We start from the raw sequence: 26,369 nt of genomic DNA, 5'->3' as shown, positions 1-26,369 counted from the left end.
GTGCCTGCCCGGGCCTCTTCACCTCGCCGGGTGCTAGATCTAGGGCCTCAGCCGTCCCGCCTGCAGGCCCCTCATCCGGGGAATCGGGTAGACAGCGCCTCCGCCCGATCTTCTCCGCCACAGCTGCAGCGACGGGCGTCAGTACGAGCAGGCGCTTCGCCAGCAGAGTCCAGCACCTGGGCACACCGGGGCTTGTCTCGCACCGCTCCGCAGCCAGGGTTCGTCAGCCACCGCCGCATCTTCTCTTCAGCGGGAGTCTGCCACCACCGCCATGCTTGCTCCGATGCCGGAGCTTCGTATCAGCAGCCTGAGGCACCCTGCGGGTCACCGCTCTCGTCGCGTACTCCAGAGGGGTAAGATACTGTACTGTCGTTGTTTTTATAGATTTACATGTGGATGGCTGCGGATATTGTAAGGATTCCGATACGGGGAGGCCGGAGCTCACTCAGGCTGTGGCCATTCCTGTTGGCTGCTTCCTCATTGTTATGTTTTAATCATTCACTTGTGGTTTACACACTCACGATATACCCCCTCTACCCCTCCCTTCCTTTCTCTCCTTTTCATACCCCCCCGAGTGCATCCTCAAACTCGGAATGCACTATCACTTTTACTTGCGGGCCCCCGGGGTACCTAACTCATACTATTCTTTCCCCTGTCTAGTTGTTTCCCTTCCTCGTGACCGCCATTGCGTGCCCCACTTCCGGGTCTTTTTCTTCCCTTGCGTCCCGTATGCGGCTGCATCGGACGCTTCACTGATCGCCTGGACCACACAGAGGTTTCGTTCCTCCCTGGCGGATTGATTGATTCTCCACAAGCCGACTGATTCATTTCTTCCTCCTGGGACGCCTTCTCACAGTAAGTCCCTACCACTCCCTGCCCTCGCTGACCCTTGGATGTCGTCCCCCTAAGCACTGCGGTGATATTTACCATCATTGCTCATGTCTTTTCAGAATCTACTTCTCGTCCCCCACGCGCCCTGTTCCCGGCCCACCGGACCGACGCCCCCGATTTATTCACGCGCAACTGGCCTTCTGCCAACGCGCACGCCCCCTTGGATTCTTCACCGGGTAATTATCCCACCACTTCCATTACCCAGTGCCCAATTTTACAACTTGTGTTCTTCTTCCGCTTACATTCCTCTTCGCCCACAGATTCATACAGCACCTTCTACTCATTTAAGAGCTACAACCATACATGACGCCCCACCAACTGTTTTTCTACTAGGTGACTTCTTTCGCAATAATTTACTTTTACTGTCCTTGTCCCCCGGGACCACTGTTTCTGACCACCCCCTTCTCCCCCTCTTCTCCATAGAAGCACTATCTTCAAATTAATGACCTATTGTCCTGATGATGACCTGAAATCATCCAGGTTGAAACGCCGTCGACTACACAGCCTAGAACTCAGGCGCTCTTGTGGTCAATTCAATTACCTGAATAATTATGTACAGGCAATTTGCATATATATACTTGCATTGTTTTTTGACCACTTTAAATTTCCTCTATCTTGCCGTTCACGCTGTTTTTTGCACCCTTGTGTCACTGCGCCGTCCACTTCTCACTAGCACGCCCAGTGCCCACCTTGTGTGTTATGGTCATTGTATAAATATATGTACTGTAGTGCTTCCCTACTACTTACAGAATTATATAAATTTGACTTTCTTTACCTCACCCCGATGCTGTGGTCTCCCCTCCTTTGTTCCACTCCCCACATGTGATTGAATTCACTGCTTGTAAATTGTCCTCTCCTAAATACTCTCCAGTTGACGTTTTTTGTTGCAGTCTACGCCTGGTCTCACCTGGGTTAACGGGCTGTACTCCTGTTAATTTTTTTTTTTTTTAATGGTCACAGTAGAACAGAACCTAGGCACAATTTACTGCTGACTAATGGAGCGCTGGTTAGATACACTAAAAAGTTTGTCCTGGTCAAAATTTGTACCTTCTGACTTCAATCAATCAGTCAATTTGTAAAGCGCATTACTTATCTGTGAGGGTTTCAAGGCGTTGAGGGGGGGGAAGGGGGTGGGGGGGGTACTGCGGCTACTGGTCGAAAAGCCAGGTCTTGAGTCGTCTCCTGAAGGTCAGCAGGTCTTCGGTTTGTCATAGGTTGAGGGGGAGGGTGTTCCAGGTCTTGGCGGCGCGGTGGGAGAAGGACCTGCCTCCGGAAGTGGTTCTACGGATGCACGGGACCGTGGCCAGGGCGTTGTCAGCGGAGCGGAGTTTCCTGTTGGGTACGTAGAGGGAGAGTAGACTGTTCAGATAGGCTGAGCCGGTTTTGTGGAGTGCCTTGTGTGCGTGGATCAGGAGCTTTAAGGAGATTCTTCTGTCGACGGGGAGCCAGTGCAGGTTCCTCAGGTGTGGGGTGATGTCGTCGCGGCGCGGGACGTCGAGGATCAGGCGTGCAGAGGCGCTCTGGATTCTTTGCAGTCTGTGGATGAGCTTGGACAGGGCTCCGGCGTATAGGGCGTTTCCGTAGTCGAGTCTGCTGCTGACTAGGGCCTGGGTGACTGTTTTCCTCGTGTCTGTCGGGATCCATCTGTAGATCTTGCGAAGCATACGGAGGGTGTTGAAGCAGGTAGACGAGACTGCGTTGACTTATTTGGTCATGGTGAGTTGAGGATGACTCCCAGGTTGCGTGCGTGGTTGGTAGGAGCCGGGGGTGTCCCCAGTGATGCGGGCCACCAGGAGCCGTCCCATGCTGAGGGGTTGGCTCCGAGGATGAGGATCTCCGTCTTGTCCGAATTCAGCTTAAGTCGGCTTTCCTTCATCCAGTCGGCGACCGCCTTCATTCCCTGATGGAGGTTGGATTTGGCGGTGAGAGGGTCCTTGGTGAGGGAGAGGATCAGCTGCGTGTCGTCGGCGCAGTAGATTATGTTGAGGTCGTGCTGTTGGGCTATGCGTGCGAGTGGTGCCATGTAGACGTTGAAGCAGCATCGGGCTGAGGGAGGAACCCTGTGGGACGCTGCAGATCTCGGAGGCTTCGGACCGGAACGGGGGGAGGCGGACTCTGAGTTTTGCCGGAGAGGAAGGAGGTGGTCCAATCCAAGGCCTTGTCTCGGATCCCTGCGTCGTGGAGGCGTGTGCGTAGTATGCGGTGGCAGACGGTGTCGAAGGCAGCGGAGAGGTCCAGGAGGATGAGGGCCGCCATCTCGCCGTTGTCTAGCAGGATCCCGATGTCTTCTGTGGCGGCGATGAGGGCGGCCTCGGTGCTGTGGTTGCTGCGGAATCCTGATTGGGAGGGGTCCAGGATGCTGTGGTCTTCGAGGTGACGGGTGAGCTGGGTGTTAATTATCTTCTCGATGACCTTTGCTGGGAACGGAAGCAGGGAGATGGGACGGAAGTTCTTGAGGTCGCTCGGATCCGCCTTGGGTTTCTTCCGTAAGGCATTGATCTCGGCGTGCTTCCAGCTCTCAGGGAAGGTAGCGGTCTCGAAGGAGAGGTTGATGATGCTGCGCAGGTGGGGGGTAAATGGAGCTGCCGGCTTTGTTGAACATGTGGTGTGGGAGAGGGTCAGACGGGGAGCCGGAGTGGATTGTGTCCATGGTCTTGATTGTGTCCTCTAAGCTCACGTTGGCACAGGTCGTCAGGGAGTTGTGGTCGATTGTGCGCGGTGGGTCCGGCGTGTCGAGGCCTGTAGGGGTCGTCTGGGGGTTGAAGCTGTCATGGATGTCTGTGATCTTGCGGTGAAAGAAGGTGGCGAGGGAGTCGCACAGGGCTTGCGATGGCGGGATGTCGTTGGCGCTGGAGCTGGGGTTGGAGAGTTCCTTCAAGATGTTGAAGAGCTCCTTGCTGTTGTGTGCTTTGTTGTCAAGGCGGTCTTTGAAGGAGGTCCTTTTGGCGGTCCTGATGAGGTGGTGGTTGCGGATGGCGTCTTTGTGGGCAGCACGGCTGTCCGGCGTCTTGTCGCTGTGCCATTTGTTCTCAAATTTCCAGCAGGTGTGCTTTGAATCTAGGAGTTCCGGGGTGAACCATCTGGCTCTCTTGCTGGTGTCTGTAGGTTGGCTTTTTCAGCGGGGCTACGGTGTTGGCGCAGTCGTCCATCCAGCGTCTGAGGGTGCGTGCACCATCGTCGGGGTTGGTGGGGTTTGTCGGTGGGTTGAGTGTGAGGTTTGTCTGTAGTTGTTCTTCAGTGACTTTGCCCCAGCAGCGGCGGGGGATCTGTGGGGTGCGGTGGTGTGTCAGGGGTTTTCGGAAGGTGATGTGGATGCAGTGGTGGTCTGTCCAGGTGAGTTTGGAGGCGTGGCTAAACGCGACGTGGGGGCTTGAGGAGAAGATGGCATCAAGCGTGTGACTGGCGATGTGGGTTGGCATCGTGACGAGCTGTCGAGGTTGGCGATCAGGGTGGAGGAGTTGTGGTCGTTATTCTCCAGATGATAGTTCAGGTCTCCGAGGAGGAAGTAGTCGGTGGAGGTCAGCGTGTGCGTACTGATGAGGTCGGCGATGGAGTCGCAAAATTGTGGTCGAGTCCGGGTGGTCTGTAGACTAGGGTGCCTCTTAGGGTGGTCTTGGGGTTCTTGTGGATCAGGAAGTGCATGTGTTCGGCGGTGCTGAGAGTGTCGTTGGTGTTTGTTGAGACCCTGATGGTGTTCTTGTGGACAATGGAGATTCCTCCTCCGGCTCCGTTGGTGCGGTCTCTGCAGGTGATCTTGTACCCGTCGGGGATGGCTATGGCGATGTCTAGAGAAGAAGCTTTGTTCATCCAGGTCTCAGTCAGGAAGGCGACGTCCGGGGGTGCGGTGTCGAGTAGGTCCCAGAGCTCGACGGCGTGTTTGCGTGCGGAGCAGGTGTTGATCAGGATGCATCGGAGCTGGTTGGGTTCCGTCGTGGCGGGTGTCTCGGCGCCTTCGTGGCAGGAGAAGTTGCAGTTCCGGCAGGCGAAGGGACCTTGGGTGCGCTTCGGGGCGGCCCTGCAGCAGGTGTGGGTTCTTCCTGGGTTGAGAGCGACCTGGGTGCTGGCGTCGTAGCGGAGGCGGTCTCCATAGCTGGTGCGGGGGCCAGGGGTTCTGATGCTGGGCGCGGTCCAGGCGCAGACGGGAGCAGACTGGCGCAGATGGGCCAGCGGTGGGCCCGCGGCCGCCATATATGAGGAGGGAGGAGCAGCTGGGAGGCGGGTGGCAGGGGCAGCGAATAGGCGCGGAGGGGGCGGGGCCGCAGGGGAAGCAGCGGCGGGGACGGGAGCAGGGTAGCGGAGCGGTCGTAGGTAGGAAACAAGGCAAAAAAGGGGTACAGAAGCAAAAAGGGGGCACAGAGCAGAAAGTCGCAGCAGGGTCGGGAGGCAGAACGAGGGGCAGAGGGAGAAACCGGGCAGTGGGGGCACAGAAGTAAAGGAGGTCGCAGCGGCGAGCGGGGGCAGGGGGGTACAAGAGAGCAACGGGTATACAGAACGAGGACAGCGGAGTACAGGAGAGAGGCGGGCAGACAGAGTACAGGCACAACAGATAGCAGATACAAACCTAAGGCCACCACTGGCCACCAGGGATGAGTTGCAGGTGGCAGCCTGCGGGTGGTGGAGGGCCTCGACTTCAGCGGCGGCAGCAGGAGTGCAGGCGGAGCTGCAGCGGGGAGGGGGGGGGGGGGGGGGAGGGGAGCGACCTACCAGGCAAGGTCAAGGGTCGCTTAGTCTTTTACGTCTCATTTAATCACAGGAGTACACTTCTAAAGCCCTCCTCAGACCACACAGGGTGACAGGCAGAGGCAAACAGGAGAGTGCAGTCCACATCCAGTTGCCAGATTATCAGTTGCAGCTATTGTAGCTTATTGTATCCCTGTAGCTTGAACAGGAGATCAGCCTTATGACCTTTAGAGTCTACTTCTTTGACCTAGGTGCAAAAGAGAGCAGCTCCAGTCTTCCAGGCCCCTCCCTGGCCTACAGCAGCAGGATCAGCCCTCTTCCGATGTTCCACAGATCAAGGAGTGTTCTCATATGGGTACCAAATTTATATCTGGCACGAGAGAGTGAGTATGACTCCTGGGGACACCCAAACCAATGGGGTAAATGTTCTCTAGTCGCTTTCTAAGGGCTCACTCTGCTTATGCTGCAAAATCGGTCTATAGTTTTTAAAGCAAATCTGTCATATGTATTAATGATGATATAGTTGAAACATGTAACACTGGTACGTAGCACTAAATGCTGGAGCTGCTGTATTTTTTATTTCCGCAAGACTTTGTTTTTGTTATAACTTAGAAATAGGTGTTTTTGATATGTGGGACTTGGCATCACGGTTCTGACCCTGCAACATATTCTAACATGCTTGATGCAGCAGACGGTGGTGTGGGCATTAAAAGAAGGCTATGGCTAGTAGATCGTAGATTCCATGTAATTGTGTACAAAGATACAATTTTGAAGCAGTAATTAGGTACCATGCCATTCATTGTAGCTTGTAAACTGCTGTTTTGGTTGAGGTCAGACCGCCTGGCGAGGTAGGCAGACTAACAAGTTTTGGGTATAAAGTTTATAACCTTGTTCTAGTGTAAATTGGGGAGGCCTGCTTGTAAACTAGTGCAGTAGTCAAACTGATGAGGCTGGAAAGTACACACTACTGGCAATGTTCACCACAGAGAAGTTTAAGCCATACCTTAATGCAGTAAAGGAATTGTTGCCCTACTTAACCATGACACAGGGATGTCCAATCCTGGTAGGAAATACTGGGCCTTGGATCTTTTTGGTCAGACCTTACATCAATGACTCATGCCTCAAAGAAAAAGCTAAAATCCTGTTACTGGTCCTATATCCAAAGGGAGGCTGACAAATCAATTTCTCCTATTCTGTCAATTCTGGGCCAAGGCAGCTCAGCAGCCATGATAATGTTAGACCTCAGCGCAGCCTTGACACCGTCTCACACCCAATCACTAGGATTATTAGGAGCAGCCCTCAATTGTCTGGCAACGTTGCTGGAAAACAGAATCCTAAACTGTGAAGAAATCTTCCTATCCACCATTCATCGATCAACTGTGGCGTCCCACAAGGCTCTTCCCTAAGCCCCAAACTCTTTGATTTATACGTTCTACCTCTGGCGAAGATAGTGCATGCACACCGTCCGTATCCAAAGAGATTCTGAGGTCAGGAGCAGTAGCCGCTACCCACAGCCCTGCACACCAGTTTCTGCTTTACTGACTGGCCCACAGGGCACCTGACAAGGCATCTGGCCTCCTCTAAAAACCTGTACCGCCCCTTAAGTTTAAGGTCACACACTCTTAAAATATTTTTCTTATTGCTTGCTGCATCTGTGTTTTGATTGGTCCTAGGGCTAGCTTTGTATTGGATCCAGGGTTTTTAGTTTGAGTTCTGATGGCCTGATAGTGCTACGGTTCTGATTGTTTCCAGGGCTAGGGTTCTGATTATTTCCAGGGGTAGGGTTTGTATTGGGCATAGGGTTTGGGTTCCGATTGGTTGGTAGAGCAAAGGATTGGATTGGTGGCTAGGGTTCTGATTGATTGATAGGGCTAGGGCTGTGGTTGGTTGTTTGAGCCGGGGCTCCCATTGCCTCCAGGTTCTAGGCCTTTGATTGTAGTAAGATAAGTATTAGGTGTTTACTCCCATTTAAATAAACCAAAAAGCATTCCCTTCGTCATTTGTAATTTATTATTTTATTTCTCAATGAGTTTTTCATGAATCCAGAAATATTGACGTATACCACTTACTGTACAGACATACTGAACCTACGTCAGATCCTTGCCAAACCCACACACATCACTGGACACATCCTAGATGTATTTTTTGCCAATCTAGTCACTAGTTTCTAGTCAATCAGTCTTTGACAATAGTCACTAGAACTAGTCACTTTCCAAAGGTTTACTCCAAGAATGTGGTCAGACCACCATTAGGTAGCTTTCAAGCACAAGACACCCTGAACTCTCCACACCCAAGGCCAACTTACCAGCAAGCACTTATCAACCTTGGAACAAACTCAATTTTTGAGGACATAGAAACACAACTAACATTAAACACAGATCCGAACACAACAAACAATAAGAGTGGCTCCTGGATGCTTTTGCTATCCTAATTCCCAGTGGCGGCTGGTGACATTTGAAAGTGGCGAGCGTAAAATGAGTGGTGGAGTTCGGCGGGGTGCTGTCCCCGAGAAAAATTCGAAAAAAGAGTGGGCACAGGGTGCATTTTCAAGCCAATTTCCAATGTTCCACTTCATCTGGGAAAAAAGTTATACATGCGACAAATGGCAAAGGTAAATGAAATGCATAATTATTTACTGCCTGAAAAAGACAGCTTAAGAGTATAAACCAAGCCAACCATATCCCAGACCTGGCTCCACAAATCCCTGTGCAAACCATATCACAAATTTCCCGCACCAACACCTGTAGACTTATGTCAGCGTTTCTACATTCATTTATTTTAATTTTTTTACTCGTGCACATGCACTACAGGACTGAATATCTTGCTTGAAAATTCATGTTTTTTTTCCTCGTTATAATGTATGCAACATCTATTTCATTTTTAAGTAATATCACACTCCCACCTTGTCCATGGAGCCCTCATTGATATAGATTTACAACATTGCTATCATTTCTCTTTAGCAGTCCAGCACATAGTCTCATCCCTCCCCTGCCTTTCCACCTCATTCCCATCATACACGCTCACAAAAACATGGACAGTGGAGCAGGATAGCACAGCACCTGAGGAAGAGAGGCACTGATAACGCGACAATGAGGCATGAACATGGACCAGGGTGCATGCATGGACACAGACACACTGAACCTGTCTGACACATGGACAATGAGACATGGACGCAGACCAGGGTGCATTGATACACACACAGAGACACAGAACCTGACATGTGGACAGTGAGACATGGACACAGACCAGGGTGCATGGACACTCAAGGAAGCATGAACATGGACAGGAACCTGGATGCATGGATACACAGACAGGGAAACAAAGAACCTGAGACATGGACGATGACTTACATAGAAACTCTGAGTGACTGTGTACTTATGGTAGAAGCACGCCTTTCATTCAGAAATCCTCCTCTGTTGCATGCTAGATAAGTGGCCTGCTTCACCGAATGAATCATGACATCATTGTAACCACGAGCAAGTTTTGCGATCTGGGGTTGGTGGTGGCCAAAAGAGAAATTACCCTCCACTGGAAGTCAAAGACGGGTCCCAGCTTCACGAGGTGGAGAACGACCTTTACCAAGTGGGCGAGTAGCGAGGGCACGCTCCGGCTGCAGCTTGCGCTTCGGGGAAGTGATGACAAGGCTCTGGCCTTGGCCCGGGCATGGGAAGCGCTAGTGGTAGACCTCCAGGGGTGGGGACTAGAGGAGGAGGGGGACCCTGAGGCACTGGAACACCCGGCAGGAACCTAGGGGTGAGGAGAGGCTAGCTGATTTGATCATGGGGGCCAGGGGCTTTCCCTTTCCTTTTCCTTTCTGCTGGGGGCCTGATTGTGGTGGTGGGTGGGGGGGGGGGGGGGGGGTTCGTGGCTCCTAACACAGCTACCTCTGAAAGAGGTTTATCCTGGTATCAGGCGTCTCGGCACACTGACATGTGGGGGGGGGGGGGGGGGGGTGAGTTCATTTTGGGGAAGGTTTGGGGACAGTGCATTGGTAGTTGGAAGTGGCCCGGATTGAACATGGACATAGCACTATTTGCCGATGGCGGCCACTGACCTGATTTACATTGTGTATGTCAATTGTGATTGAGTAATGCAATAAAAATTGTTTTTGCAAAAAAAAAAAAAAAAAAAAATGAATCATGACATCATTGTATAGGGCAGAGCCAGAAGGGTCATTATGTCCAGACAGGTACATCGCTGCACATCTCTGCGGTCGCTGGAGAATGCATGTGGGTAATAAGTATTTTTTTTTTTTTTTTTTTTTTTTTTTTTTGAAACCGTTTATTGCAATCTCAAATAGTTACAGGTATGGGCCTACAACCGTCTGGCCGGCCGCTAGAGTGGCAGAAGCATATGACATACATACAGAAAAATCTCTTGGCGGTGCAAAAAGGATAAATCAGGAGATATCAGTAGTGCAGGCCACATAACTCCAAACCCACAATACGGTTTCCTTTTGTCGAAACACAACAACACAAAAAAAAAAAAAACCACACCCGCAAGGCAACCCGCAATCCCAATAGACAGCACGCGCTCCTTAAGTGGGGGACCCCAACCAATCGCCAAACTCTGAAGAGGGGAATGAGAATAGATCAGGGACTGGGGAACCACGTGCCCATGGCTGGGGGAGGGGGTCGGCTAGGGGGACGGAGCTGGTGAGGCAGCCGGCAGCAGTGGCGGCTCGCAAATACCCCCGCGATAGGCGTTCCAGGGGCCCCAGATTTTCACCCACGCCCCAGGCTTACCCCTCGCAACATACACCACCTTTTCACGAAACATACACCAATCCATGTGTTCTTTCCAGGCCGACACCGCCGGGGGCCTCTGGGATCCCCACAATTGAGCAATGTCACGCTTAGCTATCATGTATCCCAGAGTCACCCACCGCGTCTGCGGAACCGAGTAGTCAGTTGGCTCCCACACATTCAGCAAGCATCTCCTCGCTTCAGGCAACAGCGCGACACGCGTAACCACTCGCAGGACCTCGTGCACACCACGCCAGAATCGCTCCACCTTTGGGCATTCCCACAGAATATGCAAGAAAGTTGCCAAAGCACCACAGCCACGCTTACACAGTCCATCCTCAGCAAAGCCCATACGTAGAAGCCTTGGCCCCGTCACGTAAACCCGGTGGAGGATCTTAAGCTGGACGAAGCGAAGGCGAGCCGGGATGGCCACCTCCTTCGGAGAGGCCACCGCGGAAATCCAGTCCTCGTCGTCCAACTCCAGCCCATCCGCAACCCAGGCCTCGCGGAGGCCAGTCAGCAGGCCCGATCGGTCGTTGATCAGTTTTTTATATATAAGGGAGATCGTGCTGTCTGGGACATGGCCATCCAGCACTCTGTCCTCCAGGGGGGAAGACTCCGGAATGGACGCGACATCCGGGAAGACGGAGCCCAGCGCGTGGCGGACTTGTAAGTACCGAAAGTACTCACTGCCTTGCAACTGAAACTCCGTCTGCAGCGTCTCGAAAGTTTTGAATCCCCCCCTCGTCCAGAGATCTCCCACTGTGCTGATGCCGATCGTGTCCCACTTCTCGAAGCCCTTCGAGGTCCACAGGGAGCCCAACCTCGCAGACGCATATAGCGGTGACGCCCGGGTCAAACGGTCCTTCCACCCCATAGCTGCGTTAGCCGCGTGCCATACACGCACCATGACACGCGTCGGTCCCGTCAGGCGAGGGTCCGGCGCGCCAGAGTAGAGCGCTCGATTGTAGTCGCCACCGGGCAGGAGCATCTTGTCCATTTCAAATGCCGGGTTCAGGGCGGGCCCGTAAAGGCCATGATTAATCGCAGCTAGCTGGGAGGCCCAGTAATACCGTTTAATATCCGGGAGGGCGACCCCCCCATCGTACAACGGGAGCGTCAATTTAGCCAAGGCAATACGTGGCCTCCCGTCCCAGAACAGGCGACGCTGCAAACTCTCCACCTCCCGGAAGTAGCGCGCCGGGACCAAGTCCATAGTGTTCTGGAGAGCGTACAGAAAGCGCGGCAACGACATCATCTTAAACAAGGCCGCTCGGCCGAGCGGCGAAAGCGGCAGACGCCGCCAACGCACCACGTCCTCCTTCAAGCGCTGGAGGGGGGGCAGCAAATTCCGCTCGTAGCGGGCCTCCGGGTCCAGAGTAATATATATACCCAGGTACCGAAACCCCTGGGAGGCAATCTGGATCGGACAGTCCCGTGGTAGGACCGGAGCCTCCCCGGCAAGCACATATACACAGGATTTCGCCCAGTTGATGACGAGGCCTGAGTTGCGACCGAATGAGCGCAAAACATCAACTAGGACGATCAGTGATTTACGCGGGGAGGCGAGATATAGAAGGATATCATCAGCGTAGAGAGACACACGGTCCTCATGCTCGGGGGTCCAGCGGAGACCTCGGATGGAAGGGTGCCACCGCAGCCACTCCGCCAGGGGCTCCAGGGCCAGTGCAAACAGGAGAGGCGACAGGGGGCAACCCTGTCGCGTGCCCCGTCCCAGTGCGAATGGGGCCGAAACTCGTCCATTCACCACCACCTGCGCCAATGGGCCGGAATACAACTACTTGACCCAGCTGATGAAGCCCGGTCCGAAGCCAAACTTCGCCAGCATCGCCCAAATGTATGGCCACTCGAGCGTATCAAACGCCATGGTGGCGTCCAAGGACGCCAAGATGGCCGGTTCCCGCACGAACGGGACACGCGCGAGCACCCCGTGCAAGCGTCGCAGATTAAGGGCCGTGTTACGATGGGGTATGAAGCCGGACTGGTCTTGGTGGACCAAATCGCCCACCACGCCGACCAGCCGGTTGGCCAGCACCTTGGCGAGGATTTTGGGCTCCGCGTTCAAGAGCGAGATAGGCCTATAGGATGTGACCCGCTCACGGGGTCTCCCCTCCTTGTGGATCACCACGATCGTGGCCAGACGCTGGTCCGGCGGAAGGGAACCCCGCGAGCGGGCCGCCAGGAACATCGCGCGCAGGTGGGGCGCCAGTACATCCGGTCGCAGCTTATACAGCTCGATAGGGATGCCATTGGGGCCCATGGCCTTGCCAGATGCGACCGAGCGGATAGCAAGGGCAATTTCGTCCGAGGTGGGAGGAGCGTCCAGCGAATCCCTGTCCTCCACCGAAAGGGAGGGCAGCGCGATGTCCCGAAGCAGGGCATGGGAATCCTCCTCCGAGCAGGGAGAAACCGGGGAATACACCTCGCGGAAATAATCCGCGAAGCAGGAGACAATGGCGTCCGGCTCGGTGACACACACACCATCCATCCTCTCGATCAACGGAACCACACGACTCGCTCTCTCCTTTTTGTCCAACCACGCAATCAATTTACCAGCCTTATCACCCACATCATACAGTCGCCCCTGTTGCTCTCTACTGAGGCCCCTGGCCGCCTCCGTGACGAGGGCCCTATAGGCCGCCTGCTTGAGGTGTAGAACATGCAATGTGGCATCCGTCACCCCGCTCCCCAGGTCACCCTCTAGTTCAGTAATTTCGGCCTCCACCCGGGTTACCTCCTCCCGCTCGCGCCTCCGGGCATGGGAGATAAAGGAGAGGGCCTCCCCCCTGGGAACTACCTTAAAAGCCTCCCAAAGGGAGATAGCCGAAGGGACAGACCCCACATTCTCCTCAAAGTACCGCTGCAAGGATTTGATCAATTCGGCTCGAATAGTGGGGTCGCGCAGGTACCAGGCATTGATTGGGGCTACCCTGCCCTCCCCCCTCGGGAAGACATCAAAGTGCAACAGTAGTGGGGAGTGATCTGAAATACCCCGCGCCAAATGGCGCACCTCTCCCACTCTCCCAGCATAGGCCGCAGGGACAAGGACATAATCAAGCCGCGAGAGGCTACCATGGGCACCCGAGTGGAAGGTGTATTGCAGCTGCGCGGGATGCTTTAGTCGCCAGCAATCCACCAATCCTAGTGTATCTAAAAGGCCGGACAGCCACGCCTGTGCCCGGGGGAGGTCCCTGGGGGGATGACGATCCATAGACCCAGAAGCCACCGCATTGAAGTCCCCCCCAACTACCAGAAGCCCACCCGGGAGGTCAAGGAGGAGGCGCCCCAGGTCCGCAAACGTGGTAGATTGCAACCCCGGCGGAACGTACACTGATACAAAAACGACCACTCTGCCCTCCATTCTACCCACCAAGACAGTGTAACGTCCCCTCTCATCATGGCGCACCTCATCAATCTCCAATGGGAGCGAGTTCTTAATCATGATGCCCACCCCCCGCGAGCCCGAGGTGAAGCCCGAATGGGCCACCAAGCGATAGCCTCGCCGATTCATGGCATGAAAGGAATTACCTATAAGGTGTGTCTCCTGCAGGAAGACCACATCTGGTGAAATTCGTTTCAGATACTGCAGGACCACACCACGCTTAATCCTATCCCCCAGTCCGTTAACGTTCCATGATAGCACAGTCAAATCCCTACCCCCCATCATACATGGAAGCCATCAGTCGTCCCCCAAAGAGCATCTCAAAAACAACAATACAGTAAAGGGTTCGCCTTGCGGTGCAAACAAACAACACTCCACCCCCGCCCACCCATCCCAACAGAACTCCCCCCTCCCTGCACCCCTGCATGAGCCCAGACAGCCCCCCCAAAGTGCAGTGTGCCTGTCGCCCCATAGACGAAAAACTAACTAGTCCCCCAGAGGAGGAGGGAAAGCCCCCAATGGACCCCGTACGACCTCCATAGGAGGGGAACATACACGATCAGTGAATGGTAACCGGAATGTTGTCCAGAGCAAGGCCTACTATTCACCCCTCAGTTCTGATCCGGCGAGCCCTCCCCGCCAACCGCACCCCCCCCACCCCCCCGGCCCCGATCCCCAGGCAGAGTATCCAACCAGTCCCCAGCCGCCTCGGGACTGTCAAAAAAGTGCGTGCGACCATCCACCTCCACCCTCAGCTTAGCTGGAAAAAGCATTGAGTACTTAAGGTTCAGGTCCCGTAGGCGACGTTTAACTCCGAGAAAACTCAGTCTCTGCTTTTGGACCGTCGGAGTAAAGTCAGGGTAGAAATTCACGTCCATATTATCGAGCTTGACCGGTCCCTGTAGCCTGGAAGTCTGCAAGATAGCGTCTCTGTCCCGAAAGTTAAAAAACCGGGCAATGAGAGGCCGCGGCGGGGCTCCGGCCTTAGGTCTTCCTCCGGGGACCCTGTGAGCACGTTCCACCGCAAAAAGTTTACTCAGCCCCCGGGGCTGGAGATGGGTGAGGATCAGGTCTTCCACAAACAAATCTGCCGCCTCCTCCTCCCGTCCCTCCGGCACCCCGACAATGCGAACGTTGTTCCTCCGGGCCCGACCCTCGGCGTCCTCCAATCGACGGTCCATCAGGGCGCTCGCCTGGCCAAGCCGGTGCACCTCCTTTTGAAGGGCCGCCACGTCTGTAGTGAGACTCGAGGTGGTGTGGGCCAGGGAATCGACCCGGTCATTTGTTTTAGACAAGTCGGCTCTCACCAGGCTCACATCCACCAGGGCCGAGTCTATCTTCTGCGCCAGAGTATCAAAGCGCTGGTCCACCGAGGCCTTCATCTCGGCAATGGCGCCCATGACGTCCCGGAGGGTCAGATCCGCGGGCTGAGCAGACGCCTCAGCCGGGCCCGCGGGGGATGTACGCTGTGCCTCTGGGGATCCCTTCTGGAGGGTGTAGCGGTCCATACTGTTTGACTGATGAGCCGGGCCACGGCGGGTCGATTTCACCTTCGCCCGGTCGCCATCTTGCTTTGTGGACATGTCGCACTCCCAAAGTCGTGCCAATCTCCTCAAAAGGGCCGATAAACCAGTTCACGGGTTCCGGGGGGGGGGGGGTGACCACTGGACCGCAGGACAACTCACAGCCGGCGGGTCAGCCGGGCACCGGGACAAGGCCACACCACCGCACCCCGCTCCGCAACCCTACCTCGCTTGAGGGCAAGGAGGGCGCAAAAGCAAAAGTGAAAGCGCGGGGTACGCGAGTCGCCCAGCCCTGCCCGCCGCTGTTGTTCGCTTTGTCCCCGGATCGCCCCACAACTCCAATCCGGGGGGCCGGCGCGGAGAAGGCCGCAATCTTCGATCGGTGCTCCCACCAGTGTCCGGGGTCCGATTCGAAAACGGAAAACGGGTGCCGCCTCAGCTCGGGTACACAGACACAGTCCCCTCATCAAAGACAGGATATAATCAGGATTAATTCAGGAGGTCGCGGAGGTCCTCGGGAGCTTCGCACCTACGCGGCCATCTTGGTTGCGCGCTAGGCTCCTCCAATAAGTATTTGTTAACGATATAGTGGGGCTGCATTTTCGAAAATGAGCAAGTGCGTGAACACAAAAGAGGCGCTTTTGTAGAAGATTTCGTGGAAGGGGCTGCTGTACCTGAATGGAAGGTGCTAAGCAGGGAACAATGCAAGGTGTTTAATACCCACTCGAAATAGTGAGACGCTACACTGGCAAAAACAGTGTAATTGGGCCTGCGTACATGAATGGCAGCCGAGAGGCCGCACACAGCTCACTGTACACATTCTGCTGTTGGACAGAAGCCCAGCAGCAGGCAGGGCACCATGTCGGGCCCAGCTGCCTGGGCCCCTCCTCGCGCTGGAAATCACGGTGCCACTGCTGCCCCGCGTGACGCAGCCAGCAACATGCATACAGTACATGTACATGATCATCATGTCACACGCTGATGACCTGACCATTAATATACTATTTTCCTCTCGTCTGCGCCACCAAGCTGATTGCTGTAAGTAATTTAAAATGTACTTACAAGTTACAAAAATCAGCTTTGTGGCGCTGGTGAAAGCAGGAAAATAGTATATTATGGTTATCGATCAGCGTAATCCTTTGATTAACAACTTACGTGACGTCGTCCAAGTCGATGATCAGGATCCCGATCTTCAATCTTTATCCGAGCACGAGCCACCCACGACGAGCAGTAGTAGCAGGCATGGTGGCACCAGAACACGAGGTGTGTTGTGGTGTGTGTGGCGCAGCCTGCTTCTGCTGCGTGAACGCGTTGCGTGCCTCGCTCTGACTCTGAGCCAATCCTGACGCTGCTCCAGCAGCGCCAGGATTGGCTTGAGCAGGGGATACTCACCGCTCATAAGGAGACCGGGGGCTGCGCCATGAAGCAACCCTCGCTCTCCTAATGTGCAGGCTAGTGCGCATGTTCGGGCTGGTCAGAAAAATTACCAGCCCAAAACCGAACATGCGCAATATTGCTGCTACGCTTAGTGCGCTAGACCCGACGCCACCACACACCACCCTTGCTTAAATGCCACCATCCCCTTCAGAATCCTGATGATTGCTCGGTCGTGGCCCGGTGACCGTCACAGACACCGACCGGCCACGGCCCGGAATTCATGTAATAAATAATACGCCAGACATTTGAACATAACATTTACTTCTTTATTGCTGTAATGATGTTGATGATGTCGATGAAATTGGGCCATGTGCATTAGTGGGGCAACACCCCAGCGCCCAAATGGACACACCGCCGTTGCCAATTCCACTAAAAACAAACCATACCAAAATAAAAAGCACCTTGGATGGATGCAGAACTAAAAAAGATTTTTAAAAATTTGAAAGCTGCAACGCACCTGGCGCAAAACGAAAATACTCACTACAAAGTTCGCCAATATAGAAGTCATCTATCAAAAAAGCTTACAAAAAAAAAAAAGCATTTGCGATGCAATAGGTCTCACATTAGCAAATGTTTGAGCTATTGGCGTTGCAATGATTTTGCATAAAGGGTGCAGTACCTTATGTTGCTAATAGAGGTCCCTTTACAAATCCACAGAGACACCTAGTAATAGCCTGTGGTACTGCACCCTTTCCTTGCTTCATGGGATTTCTTTTATTACTTTTACTACTGCTAGGATCTTTTTTGCCAACAAAAAAAAATTTCTTACAAACATCATTTGTAACACCACGAGTTCAAACTATCACTAATGCGAGATCTATAGCATTGCAAACTTTTATTGTTTTATGAGTGGCGAGTGAGTGCACACTGAAGACGGGCTGGTTTAAACAGTAATAGTTTTACTTTAGACTGTACTACAATAGAGCGATAAAGTAGAGTCAGGTAAGGGAACGAGCAAAATGGTTGCAACTTTGTTCCTGATGTTAAGCAAGTGAGTGATCTCTACAGTGGTGTTGAATGTATGCCACCGGGCAAGGGCAAGCAAAGTAATTATTAATTCTCATTTAGATTTTCTTAGTTTCTTTAAAACTTTATTACTGTGGGAGCAGTTAGGACCTCGCCAGGATAACCATATAAAAATTATTACTGAATAAAAGCACTTTTTTTGTTTAAAGAAAAGCACGTTGCCATAGTAGCCCCTGGCACTGAATAGAACTACTTTGTGTGCGGATGCGCTCCTGTAAGACCAGAATGTCTCCACTCACAGTGAAAATAGCCAAAGGCTTAAGTGGGCCGACCCACTGCACAATGCTGCAGTAATCACACATAAAAATGTGAATGATTGGGGGGGCGTGGCTTGCGACCACCGAAGATGGCCGCGCACTAACAGAGCTGCGGTAGCAGCCAGCCTGTAAACGCCCGAAATCCGACATCATCCTGACCGCAAGCGGGTCCCAATGGCATCGGAAGCCGTTGGGAGGCGGCGGGACCCGCTGCGGTTTCAAAGCGGCACCTGGAGGCTCCTCGGCGCTTGTCTGTCGTCAAGATGGCGCCCGCCAGATAAAGCTCCGGCAATAGCGGGCAGTGCAGCAGGCGTCCCCCGGGCCTCCCACGGGGCGTACAGCGGCAGCGGGGGACACGTGGTCCTGGCGGAGGGCTGTTTGGTGGCGCCCAGCCGGCCTCGGAGTTGCGGGACAGCCCCCCTTCCCTGGTTAATGTGCATCTTCCATGCAAGACGGCGGTAGAGGGAGCCTGCATACCAGACACCAGTGACTCCCCCCGTGGCAGCAGGGGAGCCTAACTCTGAAGGCTACATAGGGGCGAGATCCCTGGGGAGTCTGCACTCGAGGGCTGTGAGAGCAGGTCGGACGGCGAGCGGTGGCTGGAGTGGTGGACCTGGCGGCTTCCCCAGAGTCCCCTGGATCCGGGGCATGGACTGAGGGCAGTGGACCGGGCGAGATCGAGCACGACAGGTCGGACCTCGCAGTGAGAGGGCCGCGGAGGCCCCCGGCCGGGCACCTTCCAGAACAAGAGCACGAGACAACAGGTGCGAGGCGGCTGGGGTGGCGGCGAGGGCCCCCTGCGGCCTAGGGTGGGTCTGAGCAGGCCTGCGGTGGTAGAATTTTCCGGAGCGCGCAGCCACTGACGGATTCGGGCCCCATTCTCGGGCGTTTGAGAGGGGCTTGTGTGACACCCACGACCGCGCACCGGAGCGGCAGACCGTTCCAGTATGGGCCGCACGAGACCGCCTGGGCAAGGCCAGTCTAATCATATTGATAAATTCACGGTGGCCGTGGGCAGGGAGCATGGAACACCCGGTGGCAGTCCTCAAAGGGAACCAGTAGACGGCGACCCAGACCCGTCGCTCAGGGACATCATGGGCGCGATCAGAGACCTGCGGGGCACCTTGGAACCCAAGCTGGACTCCGTAACGGAGGAGATCAACCTCCTGCGGGCCGACTTTCGTAAGATGTCCGAAAAGGTCACGGCGGCGGAAACCGGGATAGGCAGTCTTCAATCTAAAACGAAGAGACTGGAAGACCAAGTGGCTGCTTTAACGAGAAATCAGTCCGACATTCAGGCCCAGCTGGAGGACCAGGAAGGTCGAGCACGGCGGAACAACGTCCGCATAGTGGGGGTTCCGGAAGGAATGGAGGGGCAATCCACGGACTGGTTCGTTGAGGACTTAATCCTTAATCACCTGAAACCGAAACGACTCCAATTTTTTCTCCGTTGAACGGGCCCATCGAGCACTTGGAGGCAAACCTAAACCAGGGGCCCCGCCATGCACAATCATCGCCCGGATCCTGAACTATAGGGACCGAGATGCCATTCTGCAGGCGTCGAGGGTGGCTGGGAATCTTCAGCTGGATAACGCCACCATCCGTTTCTTCCCACGCTCCACATTCAGCGCCTCCGCCGGTCCTTTGAAGGTGTGAAGAGAGCTCTCCGGGAGCAAGGTGTAAAGTATATGATGCTCTTTCCTGCTCGTCTCAAGATCCTAGATGGCAGCAAGTCCTATTTTTTCGAGTCGCCTGAAGAGGCCAGTGACTGGCTGGAGGGATGGCGGTCGGTGAGCAGGAGTGGGAGCCGGCACGGACCTGGACAGACCTCGCCGGGAGGATATGCCAAAGAACACCCACTGTATAGAGAACAGCGACAGTGCCCCTAGTGGGCCCAGATAATGGGGACAGGGCAGTATATCAAGGTCCTGGGGCCTGCGATGTGGTAGGTGAGCGTTGCTGCCCAACGGGGAAATGCCGGGCGCACTGGACAAGCTGGTTGGAACATGCACTTAGCTCGGCCGGCTGGGGCTGGGGGGGCCTGGGGGGTTGACCGGGGGCTACTAGTTAATGGTTATCATGCAGGGTGTAACGTCCTTCATTTATGTATAGCCTTCTTTGCTGGCTGTAAGCCCATGTTTCCTTTTCAGGTTTGATATGGGGCAGAAGGGACGACAGGCGCTCTGCATGTTCATAGGGTGGGAGGTTGGGTACCCACCACGCAGGGAGGCGGGAGTTACAGGGGGGAGGGGGGAGTTCTTGTTTCAGGGGTGAGTTATGCTCGAGACCATTACAGTTCTTTCATAGGCCGAATTAGCCCAGAGGGGTCACAGGGGGACATTGGCGATCAAATCAGTGGTAGACCAGATGTCGACGATGGGTAATCAGACACGTATTACAGTTTGGACGTGGAACGTCAATGGGCTGGGAAACAAAATAAAGCGAACTTTAGTGCTCCAATATCTGAAACGTCACGCGGCGGATGTCGTCCTGCTTCAGGAGACGCACCTGCGAGGCAACAGATGCAGGGCACTCGACAGGTTTGGGTATAAAATGGTGGCCCACTTGGGGTTCACGTCGGGGTCCAGAGGTGTGGGCATCTTAATCCGCAACGCACTGCCCCTAATATCGGACACCTGGGTAGATGACTTGGGGTGTTTGGTCGCAGTGGCAGGCAGGTGGGATGGACGAACCATAGTACTGGGATCCTGCTACGTCCCGCCTGGACTTCACCAACGCCGTAATGGACGCTAACTTGGACCGATCGAGCAAGGGGCGGAGTCCCGGGGGAGAGTATGGGTTGAGGGACTTCATCTCTTCGTTGGGGCTCAGTGACATATGGCGTACGCATCACCCCACACAACGACAATACACATTCTTTTCGGCTAGACATGGCTCCTTCTAGCGGTTGGACAACTTTTTCAAAAATATCGTCCAGCTGGGCGACTTAGCGGAGCCCCGCGTCCTAGCCCGGGGAATTTCCGACCATTCACCGGTGGGGGTGACTATTAAAGGGCCACTGATTAACAGGGCCTCCTTTACGAGGGTGGACTCGTGGCGCATCTGAGATGATACTATTAGTGCTCGGCTCTGCGAGGACTCCCAGCTGTATTTTGAGGAAAATAAGGGGTCGGTGGAGTCTTGCATCACGCTCTGGGAGGCCTTCAAAACCGTTCTAAGGGGACAGGCCCAGGCTCTGATAGGGGCAAAAAAGAAGGAAGAGTCCCTGCAGGCCACCCGGCTGGAGGGGGAGATTGAGGAGATGGCGAGGGAGGCCGGTGTATCGCATTCGCTGGATGCCAGTCACCAGTTGGCTCTCAAACAGAAGGAACTCTGTGCCCTAGCGGAGGGTGAGGCGCAAGCCTACTCTATCGCAACCCAGCATAGAATTTACGATGTGGGGGATATGGCTCTCAAGCTGTTGGCGTGGCTCAAGCGAAGAGATAGGGAGCGCTCATGGGTAGCAGAGGTGCGCAACCCTGCGGGCTCACTGGTCTCCAAGAGTACAGAGATAGCGGAGGCCTTTGCATCCTATTACGAAGGGGTATACACCCCGGTTTGCACCCGCACTGAACAGGAGTGTGCGGAATTCTTGAAGGACTTTGCGCTCCCCACTTTGTCGACTGAACAAATAGACCGCCTGGAGGCAGACTTCACGGTGGAAGAAATGGGAAAGGCCCTCAATTCCCTCCAGTCTGGGAGGGCGCAGGGACCCAATGGCCTCCCAGTGGAGCTTTTCAAGCGACAGTCCAATATTAACACGGACCCGCTCCTCCGGATGTATAGAGAGGCGCGGGAGGTGGGCAGGCTTCCGCCTGATCAAAGAGAGGCCATGATTGTTGTGATCCACAAAGTGGGCAAACCAGCCGATCTTTGCTCGTCCTACCGCCCGATCTCACTCATAAATGTAGAACCTAAGGTATTGGCTAAGGCCTTGGCAGATAGGCTGCTATCGGTTCTGCCGGATTTGGTGCACGTGGACCAGTCTGGGTTCATGCCCCGTAGGAGCACCCGACACAACTTACGTCGCCTCTTTGGAGTGCTATATATGACAGGAGGTGGGGGCCACCCAGACAGCATTGATGGCGCTGGCCGCCTCAATGGCTTTTGATAGTATCGAATGGCACTATCTGTTTATGGTGCTCCGCAGACTGGGATTCGGTCCCGTATTCCGTAGTTGGGTTCGGCTCTTGTACGAACAACCAATGGCGAGGGTGAGAGTGAACGGGGCCGTGTCTAGAGCCTTTCCGCTAGGAAGGGGCACCAGGCAGGGGTGTCCTCTATCCCCCCCTCCTTTTCGCATTAGCCCTGGAACTGCTGGCACACTGGATTAGGAGGGATAGGTCGTTCTGGGGCCTGGCATTGAGTGATGAGTGGGAGGAGCGTATTTCTCTATACGCAGATGACATTGTGTTATACATGGCCAGGCCCTACCACTCGATCGCACAAGCGCTACACTTCTTTGATTTGTTCGGTAGCTATTCGGGCTACACAATCAATTGGGGAAAGTCAGTGATTTTCCCGCTCTCAGGCCCTCCACCGAGAGTCCCGACTCGGTGTCCCACTTCCATCGCCGTGGACGGATTCAAATATCTGGGACTCTACATTACACGGGACAGGGCGGAGTTCTTTGCCAGGAACCTGGAACCCCAACTATCGCATCTTAAAACAGACGTGCACCACTGGAGGTCGCTGCCTCTCTCCCTGATGGGTCGGGCGGCAATGTTTAAAATGCTCGCATTGCCGCGCTTGCTTTACATCCTGCAAAACACGCCATACACGATACCAGGGGTGGTGTTTAAGAAGATAGCGCAGGATCTACGTGTCCTGCTCTGGGATGGTGGCAGTCTCAGGATATCGTTGCCCAACCTGACGAGGAGGGAGGAGGGGGGGGGGGGGGGGGGGGGGGGGGTCTTTGATGGGCGGCTGGCCCTTCCGGACGTCAGACTATTACTGGGCCTCCCAGTTACAGGTGGTAAACGACTGGGTCTACGCGGATCGGTCAGAACCGGCCTACAGAGTGGACCGATGGGTAATGCCGAACGGTAATTACGAGCCCCTGTTGTATGCCCGTAAGCAGGGTAGGGATTGGCCCTCACACACCAGAGTGGTGATTCAATGTTGGAGGGAGGCCAATAAATATTTGGGGTAGTCGGACTCCCTGACGGGAAGAACCCCTCTATGGCACGGGGACCAGCTGTTGGCCGTTTGACAGGGTTTCGGGGCTGGAAACTCATAGGAATCGAATACCTGGGGGACGTCTGGAAGGGAGACGCTCCGCGGTCTTTTCCTACCTTAAAAAAAGAGTATGATCTACATGACTCCCAACACTACCACTACCTACGCCTCACCCACGCCCTGTGGACTCACATAAGGTGCGGTACGACCATCCCAAAGTACTCCCCTCTGGAGGATAGGCTGCTCCTGGACCCGATAGCAGGAAAACCCACCTCCACAATATACTGCAAACTCATCAATAACATGACGGAACCCCTGGTGACATTGCGGGAGAGATGGGTGGGGGATATAGGTGAACTGGATGACGAAGACTGGCAGGACGCCCTACAGAGCCCAAGGGAGATTGCAATCCGGTGTAGGTTCCGGTTAGTACAGCTTAAGATCCTGCACCGAGTATATTACCCCCGCACCCATCTGTACACCTGGGAGAGGAGCCGATCGGCCCTTTGTGTACGGGGATGTGGGGAGGAGGGCACCTTCTATCACACCCTATGGGAGAGCCCGCAGATAGTCCCGTTTTGGACCAAGGTAGTTGACATAATGACGGCAGTGGTGGGCTCAGTGGTCCCGCTGGAGCCCCGATGGCTGCTATTAATGATTAGGAGCGACTCGGACAGGACTAGACACGGAGATTTGGCTGGCCCTGGCGGCGGGGGTGACGAAGAGGAATATCGCGAGGGACTGGGGCTCGCGGACCCCACCCCAATGCGACCAATGGGTACGGGACATAGACTGGTGCCAAAGGGCCGAAGAAACTATCTACAAAAGCAGAGGTTGCACCAAAAAATGGCGTAAGGTATGGGGGCCATGGCGGAACTACAGGCAGACGGGGGGAGGACTAGGACCCTAACAGCTATTGTTATTTGTCTCATTTGTGTCCTTGAAGGTCGGTCATTGTTCAGAGGATGGGTAATTCACCGCATGTATTGTGCTAAATGTCCTGCATTGTTTGATGGTCTGAGCAAAGTTTTAATAAAAAAAAATGTGAATGATACAACAGATCAACGGATAAAGAGACTGAAAGCTCATAAGTGAATATATTATTTATATATTTTAGTAAATTCAAAAGGTCTCGGCTAATTCCTGTGAGTTTTCCAATTTGCCTTAACACTATTGTAATCTGTTGCCATCTTACTGGCTAATGTTCACCGTAGTACCAAGGTGTGCCTTCCCAGACGTATAAAGCCTCACACTTAGGACTGTGCACGCAAGATGCAAGTAATTAGGAAACATTGCCCTTCCAATCATGCAAAATCCTTTTCTGACAAGTTTGATGCAATGTATTCAAACAACAAACGGCACAAATATTCTATGAAGCATATTTGTAATGAAGCAAAGCAGATACAAACAAACAGCAATGCCCCCACAACCTTTTTAACATTACAAATCTATCCAATTTTCAGTTTTAATGAAGTAGGTCAGAACTCACAGAAAAAAACAACTCCAGTGGCCTGGAGTTGCCTATGTATGTGTACAGAGGAGGATTGACAAACAATGTTCACTCTACTGCCAGTCTGGGTTAAGTGTCGAGTAATTTCTGTTGTGTATGATTTGTTCACATCTGTGGTGGCAGAGACAGGCTCAAAAATATGAAATAGAAATTTACCATTACAGGGTGCGGCATCCATAAATGATGTGTTGCACAATTGGGGTCCATGGGAATAATTTGGGAGGTGTCAGGGTTTGGTAGGATTAGGCCCCAAAACTAGAAACCAAATTAGGCATAAATGGAGCGCTAGGATGGCAAAAGGCAGCACCAACAGGAAACACACTGGCTCAGAGTGGCATGGATGGCTCTGCTTGGCATTAGGGGACAATTCATAAACATCTCGTTGGGATTCCAGGGGAGGATCGGGTAAGGCATTGCACGGCAGTCAGCCTTCACAGTGGAGCGTTGATTTAGGTTTGCTGGGGGCCAGTATGGGAGGCAAAGTGCAGGGCGGTGAACTGCTCCGGACGGTCGCAGCATCACACCATTCTTACAATAGCAGATGGTGAGCTACAACACACTATTAGTCTGAGTGTTTTCGGGCAGGCAGGTGGGTCGGAACTCCAGTCTGGTGTGTGTGGAAGGAGAAGATGTTGGCACACTCGTGGACACCCATACACACACACAGACGCACATGGAGCCCAAACACGTCACACCAGTCCGCCACTGTGCACCAATAGCACACAAGTAGGTCTTGTAGTGCGTTCTGTGCAAAGCACTAAACATACACTATTACACAACTAGGCTTTACTCCTTTTGATAATCTCAGAAGGAAGAAGCGCTGAGTTGCTCCTACCAGGATTCATAGAGTTGACCTACAGGGTTCACATGGATTTAAGCATTGAGTGATTGTCTTATTGAGCGATCTACGGGCTTACCAGAAGGTGGATCCATACATTTAGCACCATCTCCATGATTACATTTAGTTTAATATAGTTCTTGCGTTATAGCATGGAAACTTGCAGGCACATTTATTTATATTAAAAAGGTGCAATAGTTCAGCTACAACGTTATATTTGGTACTATTCGACAAAAGGGCACCAGAAGACAATTCGGTCCACTGATATGTAAGCCAGTAATATGACTCCATGAGTTAAACACTCGCTGCTGCCATCTGCTGCTCACAGGTCCAAATCAGAGCGAGGTCAACTCAGCATTCCATTAATTTGGGGTGGATATATTGGGTGTGATTGAAGCGGGTAATTTTTCAGGTCTGGGCGATGGCAGAAACTGCAGTGCGAAGCACCATATAAAACAGAAATGATTATCATTAAATTAAGTCAGACAATGCTTTGCACATGTTTTTACTCTGCCAAAGTGTAGACTGCCTCAGTACACTTTTTGGTTGGAAGGCACTACACCCGCTATGCAACTCAATGCAAAAGGAGACTGCGTGATGCTGAGTGAAGTTTAGGCAGGACCACTGGAGTAAATCTGCATAGCCCAGCACATTTTGCAATATTACTTTATTATTTTGTCATTTCCACTTATGTTAACTCTGTATGGGCAACTTTTCACACTTTGTGGAAGCTTAGCACTCAAATACAGCAATAAGTAACTGAGCAAAAGTTACTATACAGCAGCAGGCTGTGGAGTTTCCAGCCATCTTCACGGCGCGAGAAGTGTTTTACAAGTTGCTCCGTGCTGAGTGTTAGCTCCACCCCTCATTCCTAGGATCAT

At 53.6% G+C, this 26,369-nt stretch overlaps 1 protein-coding gene across 3 annotated transcripts in view; it reads right to left on the bottom strand.

Moving 5' to 3' along the window:
• LOC146863313 (uncharacterized) overlaps positions 1-26,369 on the bottom strand; it is a 365,986-nt gene that overhangs the window by 115,304 nt on the left and 224,313 nt on the right. The window lies entirely within an intron of this gene.

Source organism: Triturus cristatus, chromosome 2_2 (genome assembly GCF_964204655.1).
Source record: "Triturus cristatus chromosome 2_2, aTriCri1.1, whole genome shotgun sequence".
NCBI lineage: Eukaryota > Metazoa > Chordata > Amphibia > Caudata > Salamandridae > Triturus > Triturus cristatus.
Note: the sequence above shows the minus strand (reverse complement) of the source record. Positions and strands in the feature narration are given on the sequence as shown.